The sequence below is a fragment of the Dipodomys ordii genome, unplaced genomic scaffold, assembly GCF_000151885.1.
Source record: "Dipodomys ordii isolate 6190 unplaced genomic scaffold, Dord_2.0 Scaffold10, whole genome shotgun sequence".
Classification (NCBI taxonomy): Eukaryota; Metazoa; Chordata; class Mammalia; order Rodentia; family Heteromyidae; genus Dipodomys; species Dipodomys ordii.
In genome coordinates, this window is record NW_012267226.1 from 18,460,079 (window position 1) to 18,468,877 (window position 8,799).

At 47.1% G+C, this 8,799-nt stretch overlaps 1 long non-coding RNA gene across 1 annotated transcript in view; it reads left to right on the forward strand.

Moving 5' to 3' along the window:
• Window positions 1-7,288, forward strand: part of LOC105980749 — a 12,923-nt gene extending 5,635 nt beyond the window's left edge. Inside the window, exon 3 of the long non-coding RNA XR_001174761.1 lies at window positions 7,139-7,288. This is a non-coding gene — a long non-coding RNA (uncharacterized LOC105980749). The remainder of the gene's footprint in view (window positions 1-7,138) is intronic.
• Window positions 7,289-8,799: the final 1,511 nt, after the last annotated feature.

Sequence of the window (8,799 nt, forward strand, 5' to 3'; positions counted from 1 at the left end):
TGGCAGCACCGCCCTTCCTGGGCTCCACAGACTTTGCAAAGCCCTGCCGTGGAGGTGGCCCCCGCGGAGACCCCAGAAGAGGAGGAAAGGGACGGGAGGGGCCCACGTGGAAGGCTATGGGAGACTCCCGCCGGCCACAGGGAAAGGCCAGGGCTCCTCGCTCTGCCCCCGCTCTGTAGCAAATGGGGTGTTTGTGCCTTTCTGGGGGCTGGGCTGTGTGTGTGTGTGTGTGTGTGTGTGTGTGTGTGTGTGTGCACGTATGTGTGCTTCCCAGTGGAGGCATCATTCAGGACTTAGGACTTCAGAGGAAGGTCAGACTCGGGCCCCTCCCTGCCATTCTCTTCTCCCCTCTCCCCATTCACTCACTGCTGGCCTGCTACCTGCTGGCCAACCTACTCCCCCTGCACAGACTGGGCAGTCAAAATCACCAACTAGCCAAAGGGCCCACTGAGTGTACTAGTGGGGCCAGAGGGTGTGTTGCTATGCACACAGTAGGAGCCCGGTGCACATAGACTAGGAGGAGCCTTTGGTTCCTGGTTGCTGGAGAAGTGACATTCAGAGCTACAGACCGAGGTGGTGCCCGGCTGGGCTGCTCAGCCCCCATGGCTGGGCTGGTGTGGAGGAGGCCAGTGCTGTTGCGGTGATTAAAGGGCTGCTCTTTGGAGCTGCTGCCAAAGTAATCTCAGGCCGGCAGCCTCATGCCTTTGGGTAGTCTCAGCCCACTGGCCAGCTCTGCCCTTCAGAAGAGGCCCAATGTCTCCTCCAGAGGACACGGATTAACCCCTAAAAACTGAGTTTTGTTTGCACAGCTCTCTCCAGAGCAGAGGAAGTCTCTTTGGTGTTCCTTGTTGGCCAGGGGAATCCTTTAGGTCAGAAGAGGCTGGTGGAGGCTCAGCCTCTGGCCCTAGATAGACACCCAGTCTGGGAATCTGCCAGGAACTCTTGCTCACATGCCCCGCTTGGTCAGTCCTGCCTTCCCCAGCCAGTGGAGCACCATGAGAGGTCTTTTCCTATACGCTCAGCCCTGCCCAGTTACTGAACCTGTGTTGACTAGGCTAGGAGGACACTTTTAATGGTAGGGGACCACTGCACACAGATGGATGCCCACAGGTTCAGGGTCCAGTGCAGTCTGCAGCAAACACCCTTTCCTTAATCATCACTGAAGATGTCCCTCTGCTGGGCCCCTGGCTTGGTTTCCTAAGTAGCTTTCCAATCTCAGAGCAGCAATCCCACCCTAGTTAGTTACTGCCCTCCTCTCTGGCCCTTTCCCATCCCTGGGCATGCCTGGTACCCTGAAGGATACCTGTATTCTGCAGGGAGGTGAAGAAGGCCCCGTCTTGGCCATCAAAGAGTACAGCTGCAATGGAGGTGGTGAAGTTATGGAGTAATAGCTCTAACAGGATGCAGGTGGAGCAAAGGCTGGTAATGGGTTCAAATCAGTATGTGACTAGTACTTGGGGAAGAGAGTACTTTGCTGAAATGTGTTGAGGGGGAATCCTCCCTCAAGCACATATTTTAAGTATATGAACATAGAGTAGGATGGGAAATTATTATTTGTGGTAGATTTTTCTAAGTTCGGATACCTAACCCTTTTTGACTACTCCTACTTTTTTCCCCTTCTTTCCTTCTGATCCTCCTCTCCCTTCTCATCCTCTTTCATAGTGTTGCTAGCAACTTCTTTCCGAGAAACGACTTCCAGCAACTGTCAGGGACCTTGACCCCTCATTCTTTTCCTCCCCTTCAGATGGCCAGCCAGTCATCCCAGTCCAAGCTCTAGGCCTCGTAATGGGTTCAGAGATGAACACATGACCCAACTCACCCAGTAATGTCTGGCCTACAGTTGAAAGGACTCAACGCAGAGAAGAGTATGGCTTCTCCTACTGAAATGTGAAGTTGGCATCCTGATGTAGCTGCTGCCATCTTGGCACCATTGGTTTTTGTTTTTGTATGACATGGACATAGGAAGCCCACCACTGTGACAGTGGGAGAAACATTTGGTCCTTTGAGCCACCTTCTAGATATCTAAAACCAAACCGAGCCCCGCATGTATTGATTCTACGATCTGATAACTTACCTCTTTGGGCATTTTGACTAGGATATCGATCGCGTATCACTCGTAACTGGGATGCGCCTACCGAATCTCTTCTGCATGCTGAGCCACGAGCTCAATGTTTCTGTTTGATAATCTCACTTTCCTGATCTTTCAGATGGCAAAATCTTAGGTACAGACAGGTTGTGGCTCTGGGAAGCTTATTCACGGACAAGATTTCGGAAGCTCAAGCAGTGTCTTAAAGGGTCCCAACCTGTAGGAGAAAAACCCAAAAAGTCAAGTTTCAGTTAAAGGGTGAGTTCTTCAACAGCCTCAGCCCTCTTCTTCTCTCTGTTCCTTGGCATGGCTGTTGGCCATCTTGAGACAGGACTCCTCTAGTGGTAAGATGGCGCACATTCCATGGACTGGTAGATTTGTGGCTTTATTTGCAAGGCTATAGTATAGTTATTTCTGTAAGATGATAAGGACATAGCAGGTCACCCAAGCAGGGTGAGAGGCAAGCTGCCAGTCATTATTATACTTAGCTCAGTAAGCCTAACATAGTCTTTGGTTGGTGTAGATTTCTAATTCAGCTTGGTTAACCCTGTCCATGCACAGGATAACTCCGGACAGGGGAGAGTTAATGACCAACCTTCCTCCAGGAAAGAAAAAGGCTTCAATAACAAAACCCAACAGCACGGAGGGAAAGAGACGCAAGTTACCAGCCACAGAAGCTTAAAAAAGAACCCACCCACAGCTCCCGCTACAAATGCTTTTAGCCGCACGTTAAATCTTCCCTCTAATGGCACCCCTGTTAAACGAGATATGTCACCCGACCTGAGGAGGCTGACTTGAAAGGCAAATAGTTGGAAGTGAATCCACACGTTATTAGTGAGAGATGTTCTCACATTTCCGGCAAAAAATAATGGAGCTGAGGTCTAAGAGATGACTAATACCTCCCCATTACTGACCCGAGGCCGGGCATTACATTGTAATGCTGGCCACTCAGCTGGCCCTTCTAGCATATTTTTTGGTGCTTGGCCTCTGAGGGCTTTCTGCTGGATGGCTCACTTCATGTTAACCTGGGCTGACCAGCCTCTTGAAATGAGGAAGCTGTCATCCCCATGGGGTGGGGGTGGGGGCTTGGGGGAAGCTGGCCCGGGGTTGTCCAGAATAGAAACGTAGAATCCTGATGGTTTGGATGAGTTCCTTGCCTCAAGGAAAGGCCATATCTAAGACATACAGGATTCCATCCTCATCCGGGTTCAATCCTCTTTCATAGTATTGGGTCATTAGTGACCTTGATGTTGACGTCTCTAATGGACTTTTAAAATTTTCTCTTGTTTCCCACCCTCTTGACCATTGCAGCTCAAATACCCACCTCCCTTCCCAGGCTCATCCTCCTGGGTGGTCTGATAGCTGTGCAGTGGAAGTCCGAAGGACTCATGGCTTCTTATTCTATATTACCTCTAAAAGCGATCTCCTCTATGGGCTTCACAGCCCATCCAAATGCCAATGGTTTCTTTATTTGACTCTGATCCAGTTTTCCCCTGTACATCTGAGAACTGTATTTCCAGCAGTATACCCGAAATCTCCACCATGCTGTCCCTAAAGCTGCCTCCAACTTAACATCTGCAAAACTAAACCCACTGTTGGCATGCTTGGTCTTGGCCTTCTTCCATGATTCCTCCTTCTCTCCATGTAGGGAAAGGCTGTATGTCCATTTGTCTATGCTGGAAAGCTAGAGGAATCATTCTTTCTCTGCCCTCCTGTTCCAATTGATCGCCAACTCCCTGCTGATTTTCCTTGCTAATGATTTCTTGGCTCTCTTTGGTGGCCTTCAGTCTCTGCCATCATCACAGGCCAGAGTGTCACCATCTTCTGCTGGTGACAACTTCTTAATGCATCTGTCGGCCCCTCCTGTCTATTCACACTGCAGGGGGCTCTCCTTGGAATTCATGTCTGTCCACGATGCTTTGTCTGAAACTCTGTATTTTCCATTGCTCTCCATCCTCTCCAAATTCCTCTGTGATTTGGCTCTGCTGTTTCCTTGGCCCCTTCTGACATTATTCTTCCCTCACTTTCTGAACTCTAACATATGGCCTTCCCTCCATTTCTTAAGCCACACTCCCCCTTGGCTCAGGGTTTCTGCATGTTCTACTGTTTGTGAAATATTGTTTTTCTTCTTCCTTTTGCCAAAGCAACCTCTGACTCTCCAGCTTGCAAGTTTCTTAGCTTCTTTACAGCAACTTCACATGATCCCTCTCAGATCAGATGAGACTTCTATGCCACACTGTTGGATTTCTGCCAGTGTGCGGAACAGGGCTGGCCCTTAAAGCCATGGCTCACTGTTTGTTGGATGAATTACCCTCTGGTTAAATACCAATTGCCAGCCTTGAGGGCTGGCTCTGAGATGTTCCTATAATATCCTTATTTTCTTGGCTAGAAGGGAGAAGAGGTTCCAATTTTTTGCTGGGGGGACAGTTGTGGGGCTTGAACTTAGGGCCTGGGTGCTGTCCCCGAGCTCTTTTGTTCAAGGCTAATGCTCTACCACTTTGAGCCACAGTGCCACTTCTTGTTTTTGAAGATTAGTGTCTCATGGCTGGGAAGTTGGTTCAGTGGTAGAGCACTTGCCTTGCATGCCTAAGGCCTTGGGTTCAATTCCTCAGCACCACATAAGCAAAAAGAAAAAAGCCAGAAGATTAGTGTCTCATGGAGATTTTTTTTCTTCCCAGGCTGATTTTGAACTGCGATCCTCAGATCTCAGCTTTCTGAGTAGCTAGGATTGCAGGCATGAGCCACCTGTAACCGGTCCAGGTTCCACTCTTAGTATTCAAGTAAAGGTTCCTGTTGAACTGAGCATGTCTTAGCTCCTGTTTTGACTTTAGGGCCAGGGATCCCTCTTGAATTCCCCCCCCCACCATCTTAGGTCCCTTGTTAAGCCTTGTAGTCTCTTCACAGCTGGACCCTGAAACTGCTTCCAAAGCCCTAGATGCAGGGCCTGGCCATTGTCCTTGAGCTGTTTTTGCTTAAAGCTAGTGCTCTACCACTTGGAGCCACAGCTCCACTTCCTTTTTTTTTTTTTTTTCATGGCTAATTGGAGATAAGAGTCTCATGGATTTTCCTGCCTCAGCTGGCTTTGGATTGTAATCCTCAGATCTCAGTCTCCCGAGTAGCTAGGATGAAAGGCATGAGACATCACACCAGCCCCTCCCCTCTTTCTCTAGGTGGATACGAAGAGTCTGAGATGCAGGAAATGCTTCTAGGTCTCTTCTTGATCTAGCAGGGCTCTAGCTTTGGATGCAAAACTCAGAAGTCACCACAATACTGGCCTCTCTCTTTCTCTCCCTATTACCCCCCTCCGCATTCCTCAGTTTCTCCCTAACTCACCAGACCTGCTGGTTATTGGGGTCCTCAAAGGACTACGCTGGCCATCAAATTTTCTGGTACATTCCCTCGACCGTCTGTAAGATCTAAGCTGATCTATTCTTTCTCTTTGGAGCACTTATCTTGTGGACCGTACATACTGGGCAGTGGGAGGGGAGCTGGTGTGTCCCCCCCACAGCAGTGGTAACAACCAGAGCAGCAGGTTTATTTTTAAATAAAAATCAGGAAGTCACGAGGCTCCTGAGGCTTTCCTGCATTCTTATTTTTCATTCAATAGGAAAAAGAAAGAAAAGACAAAAGAGAGAGAGAGGGAAAAAAATGAAGGGGAAAAAATACAGCTCGTGTTTCTAACTTCCATTTTTCATGGCTCCCTGTTCCGGGTCCCTTTTCCCTCCCGCTTCCCTTCTCTGCCATTTGGCAGCTCTGAAGAAAGGCAAGGGGTGATTACTTCTGAGAAGGGAGTGGGGGACCTGCGCAGGCTGAGCATTAGGCATGCAGCCCCTGAGCAAGTTCGCATGCATGGTAAAATATTACCTTCATAACACACTCGCAGATAGCTATGTGTAAATGGTCACATGCTTTTGTGATGACCGAGTTATAAATGATTGCAGACTCCATCATTAATAATGCATTTGAACAATAACAACCTGAATCAAAGGAAGACGTAAGGCCTTTCTTTCTCCACCCCCCCATCCCCACCCTGTATATGAATTCACTCTTGTTGTGTGTGAAATGACTGGGACCTAGGATCCAGGCCCCACGTTGGGCCTTCAGAAAGTGGGGGAGCACTTCAGCTCATGCTGGCCCCTGATAGGCAAAAATGGGACATCTGGTGGCCACCCCAGAGATTTTCCTATGTGCCATGTTGATTTGTACCCGCTAAGTGTTTACATCTTCCCAGGGTCCGACAATCTCAACCACCAGCTGCTCTGATGCTAATTTGAGGGTGGGTCTCCAAGAGTGAACCAGAGCCTGTAAATTCCCCAGCAGTTGATTGCCTGAGGTCACTGGTCTGTTTAAAAGATAAAGTTAGTTCTAATTCTTCAGGATGCCATTACCTATCATGGAACCTTAACAATCTAGCTCAAAGCATTTGGTGCTCATTCCCTAGTACCTTTCCACACTGTGTTCTAATTACCCCCCCCAAACATTCTCAGGGTCGTAAAAACATAACCTACTATTTAAAGCTTATACTGGGTTGTTCAGTCTGCAAGCTCCTACTCATCCTTCAGAATCCTGGTCAAACATGCCCCTCTTCTCTAGCTCCCCAAGGCAGAGTCCCTTGTTTCATCCTGTGATCTCATCTGTCCATATATATCTATATCTATATCTCTATATATCAATTCATATATATATCTCACATATATATCTATATCTATATCTCTATATATCAATTCATGTATATATCTCACATATATATCTATATCTCTATATATCAATTCATATATATATATCACATATATATCTATATCTCTATATATCAATTCATATATATATATATCTCAATTATATCATTGCTCATACCACACACACACACTGTAATGCTTTATTCTTGTATTGATTTTCCTTGCTGGGCTTTGAGCTCCTTACCGCCAGTAAGTGCATGTTTCTATCCTTTATATCTCCATTCTTCAGCCCAGTGCTCAGAAATCATTAAATATTCAGTATGTGTTGAATGAATAAGCAAAGAACCACTCAATGGACACCTTTCTGTTTTCTTAGGTGGGTGATATTATGCGATGTGCACCCTGAGCTGGCACAGGATACGTCTGGGAAGAAGAGCTCCTGTCTGTTGGCATGCCCCTGAGCCAGGTCTTCAAAGTCGAATTATCCAGAAGGTGTTTTGGTGAGAATGATGCCCACGGACCTGGCCATTTTCTGTGCTACATCTGATAGCCTGCCACTGTCTATCCCCTAGAAATCCAGAGTCTTTTCTACAACTACGTGGGCCCTGTGTGTCTCCATCCCTCCACTAGTACATATACCTTTCAGTTGAATTGTATCCTGAAAGGAATCTTGATGTTACAGGTTTGCAGTTCCAGATCCTTCCATTCACTTGGCATGACCTCGTGTGTAGGCAGATGTCTAGAGTTGCCGATGGCTCTCTTTCTCAATCACTCTCATGCCTCTCCCTCTGCTTTGACTTTGTTTCCTTGAACACTGTGAGGTGGGATCCCGTGGCCCTGGGCCCTCAGTTGATAGCTCCATGCGGACCTCTGAACCCCACCAGGGGTGTGTTTGTACTGTGGCCTCAGAGCTGCAGTCAGACCCTCTCTTCTCCAGGAGGAAAGACCTGAGGTTAGTTCCCTGAACCAGGCCCTATTTTAACTACTTCTCCTTGCTCTAAAAGCTTTTTCTTGCTTTTTACCTTTTATGACCATACTCTAAAACCACTCTCATCTCTTCCTGTGCTAAAACTTCATCATCTTTTCGAGTCTACGTTTTTCTCTACAATTTCTTCTTCTTCTTTTTTTTTAAATAACTCTGACCTCGGAGCAACACTTGCTCCATCTGTTCTTTCTGGCCCTGATTTCCCTCGGAATTACTGATCCGAAGACTCATTTTCCACACTAATTTCTCTCTCCAGAATACAAGAAAATGATGATCAAAAATATTTGCACAGCTATAAGGTCACAAATTAGTTTTGTTTATTTATAGCCTCCTACCTTCCTAAAAAGAAAAGCTTACTACTGGTCTTAAATATCACGGTGAAAGAAAGTAAATTCCAAGTAGGTTTTAGAAAAGATGCAAACCCTGGTCCACTGGGCCAAGAGGTGGTTGTGGAGCCGGAAGGGCATGATGGCGTCCAAACTACATGCTGGTGGTGGCCCTGGGTTCTATGATGGGCCGTTTGTGCCCTACAGAGAGGGAAATGAGATCAGTTATGAAGTTCAGAATCCAGGACACACACACACACACACACACACACACACACACACACCTAAATTGCTATGAAAACTGCAATGTTTCGTGGTGACAAGTCTAGAGAAAAATCCATCTTGGAGCCTTGAGCTCCACTATGAATACATCACATATAATATATCAATATAGTAGCTACAACTGATTCTCCACAGCATTCTTAGACTAACTACTGAGGAATGTCCTTTGTATATACATCCTCCCAATTAGAGAAGTTTAGCACATTGTAACGGGAGAATGGGGAGAGGCTATTCAGGTTAGTGTTTACTTTCCATGTGAGTCCATAGGTATTTAAATGGTCATGAAGCAATGGAAAATGTAGTCCTGGCGCTCAAGAAACGCATGAACCCACTGCACAAAGCCATCCCTCAGGATGCAAGCCTGCATCCATTCTGCAAGTGCCATCCTCTGGGCACAGCTGCAGAGCCTGTACCCTTAGGATTCAGAGGCAGGCATTTCAGGTA